The sequence below is a fragment of the Myotis davidii genome, unplaced genomic scaffold, assembly GCF_000327345.1.
Source record: "Myotis davidii unplaced genomic scaffold, ASM32734v1 scaffold164, whole genome shotgun sequence".
NCBI lineage: Eukaryota > Metazoa > Chordata > Mammalia > Chiroptera > Vespertilionidae > Myotis > Myotis davidii.
In genome coordinates, this window is record NW_006296417.1 from 1,026,029 (window position 1) to 1,028,889 (window position 2,861).

At 55.6% G+C, this 2,861-nt stretch overlaps 1 long non-coding RNA gene across 1 annotated transcript; it reads right to left on the reverse strand.

The window, feature by feature from the left end:
* Window positions 1–96: 96 nt before the first annotated feature.
* LOC107184366 lies at window positions 97–330 on the reverse strand. Its single transcript, XR_001515193.1, has 2 exons — window positions 250–330; window positions 97–189 (listed from the first exon to the last, which is right to left on the reverse strand). It is a non-coding gene; the product is annotated as an uncharacterized LOC107184366 (long non-coding RNA).
* Between the last annotated feature and the right edge of the window lie 2,531 nt (window positions 331–2,861).

Genomic DNA, 2,861 nt, shown 5'->3' on the forward strand with positions numbered 1-2,861 from the left:
AGGGTCAATTTCCCCAACAGACTGATAGGGAATATTTGGACTGGACCCCGGATTCTTTGTCCGCCGGAGCCGAAGAATGAATCCACGGACAGAGGATGGTATAGCAAAGGTGGAGGTTTATTGAAGAACAAGTACCCACTCCCACGTGGGGAGGGGGAAAGGGTCCCACGTAGTTCCTTTTCCCTGCGGCTTATACATAGGTGTACCGGCTGATAATGCGGATTGTGCACATACCGGTTAATAATACACCTTGTAAAGGCTGCAGATCCTTGTGCCTTGATATCCCCTCTGATCGGTGTCTATTCGCTTGGACTGGTTACTACAGTAACTCCTGGGTTGGCTGATAATGCGGATTTTGCACATACCGGTTAATAATGCTGCATTATTAACCGGTACACGTTGTAAAGACTGCAGATCCTTGTGCCTTGATATCCCCTCTGATCGGTGTCTATTCGCTTGGACTGGTTACTACAGTAACTCCTGGGTTCAAAGGTTGAACCTCACATGGGGTCCTCCCCCCTCCTTCCTTATTGTCTCCCTATTCCCCCCCGGGCTTTCTTCTTCTCCTTCTGGGTGAAAGGCTTCCTCCCCTTTATTTTGTAAATATAGACCTTTTGCTGGTCCCGGCTCCCTCATTCTATGGAAATGCACCTGTTGTAGCATTTCAGCTCCCCTATTCCGTGGAAATATACCTTCTGCTGCTCTGCAGCCCTGTGCTTCCTCCATGGTCCCCTTAATTTCTAAAATGTCTTAAACCTGCCCTATGTCACCCCTGAAATTCCTGTTTCAAGAACAGCATCAGCCAATGTAAACGGGCTGCATAAGGTCCTAGATGTCGGTGGGGACGTCTTGTCCCCTTGCAAACCTGCCCGGATCACAGTGGCAGAGGCCCTCGGGGCAGAAGTTTGCAGGGGGAGGGGGGGCCCATGTTTTCTCTGCTGCTCTCAAAACGCTCTTTTTCATCTGTTGGCACTCATAGGAACCGTGGGTGGCAAGATTGTCTGCACACAATGTTTGCCTTGCTTGTGTGCCCCCAAGTAGGACCCCAGTCCCCCACACCTGACTCAGGGCAAAGGGGAGGGAAGTCCCAAAGGGGACATGCTTTTATGGTCACTTGTGTCCATAAGACCCAGCTGGGCCTGGCAGCCAGCTGCTGAGGTATACATGGGTCAACAGGAGGGGATTGTACCCAACCAGCAGTATCTGTTTTCTTACCCCCTCCCCCCAGGGCACAGCTCCTCCCCCTGCGGGCCCTGCTTGGCTTAGTTTTGTCTCCTATAGAACCCTGCAGTGGGGAAGTCGGGGCTGCAGCAAAACAGTGGCACCGGCAGGCAGCCCCAGGTGCATCCCACCTGCAGGCCGGAGGGGACATAGAGGAAAACTTCGGTGCAAACGTAAGTCCTGCTACAAACCCACGTGTTTCACAGCCGATGCTCTGGGCTCTTTGCATAACACAGGCCATGGCCAAGTGCATTTTGTTTCTAGATGTTTAGTGACATTAAAGCAACCGCTGCAGGTAGGAGGGATTGAGCATCAGGAGCAGGTGAGGAGCTCTGAGTCTTGGGCTCAGACACTTGCCTGGAGGAGAGGTCAGGCCCAAACCACCTCTGCTTCCTTCCTTTGTCAAATGTCGTGAGAGGGAAACTGATAGAGTCTCAGGGACTCCACAGAGACCTGGGATCCCCCGTTTGAGCTGCCTGTGCCCCCAGGGTCCAGCCAGGGGACAGGCCCCTCCCTCGTCAGGCATATCGACCAGAGAGAATTTTTAACTCAGCCAGGTAGGGTAGGAAAGGGAGAGGGGAGAGAAGGCATAAAGTTGGCAGGTCTGATTGGGTGACATCTAGGTCCCCGCCAAGCACAAATCACCGGGCACCCCTCGCCTCTGAACACTGTCCCCAAGGACAGGGTCTGCGCACACGGGGCCCCCTGTCTGGTTAGTGGCTCATCTGTTGGCTTCTGCACCCGTGTGGCTCTGGGACTAGTGTGATCCGGCTCGGTCTGCTGGTCTCCGGGCAAGGAGCCCGGCTGTTAGGTCCTTAAAACCAAAGCACAAAAAGGAAATCGTGCGGAGAAAAAATAAAAACGATTAGGGTGCGTTTTCCATGTTAGCACCCGGTTTTATTTATAGACTAAAATCCGCCTCGACCATGGCAGTCCCTTGAGGCCTTGCAAGGGTCCACGCCCCGGGGCAGATATGTCCTGCAGGAGCCTGCGTCCGCGTGTCTGGGGAGTTTCTACATTCTCGCAGGGCGCCGGGAAGTCGCGTGGGGAGTCTGTACCCCTGCCCGCAGCTTCCTGAAAAAAATATTTCCAAATGCCCCTTCTGCGGCCAGGGTCTCGCCGCGCGGGGCAGGAGGTCCCCGGTGGACGCCTTGGGCCGTGCTGGACGCTTCCCACCCGCTCGGAGCCAGACAAGAGTCTCTCCGAGATGAAGTTGGGGGGGTCTTGGGGGGCGGCGGTGCTCTCTCGCCCACGTCCCCACCCTTCAGATGCGTCTCTCTTTGACTTTTACCCTATTGTCAGTCGCCACCTTGTGGCCACTTTTATATTGCCGCCTTCCTCCGTAGCTCCGGGGCATTCGGTAAGGGGTGAGATTTGAACTTGTTGCCCGAGGCAGAGTTCCAGGAGCCCGGAGGCGATATCATGATCGCCCCCGGTTACGCCGAGTGTCTACGTTTCATCGGTTCTCCGGAGATTGTACCGGCAGTCCTGTAGACTATATGCCTCGGGCAACTTCTGGCTGAGCTGTGAGCAGGCGGGTACCAGCACCGCCAGGGTTCCGTCCGCGGGAGCCGATGCCCGTGGGGTCATCCCATCCCGGTCCCACCGTGGGGAGCCGCAGCGGTTCCGTCCGGCCGCAG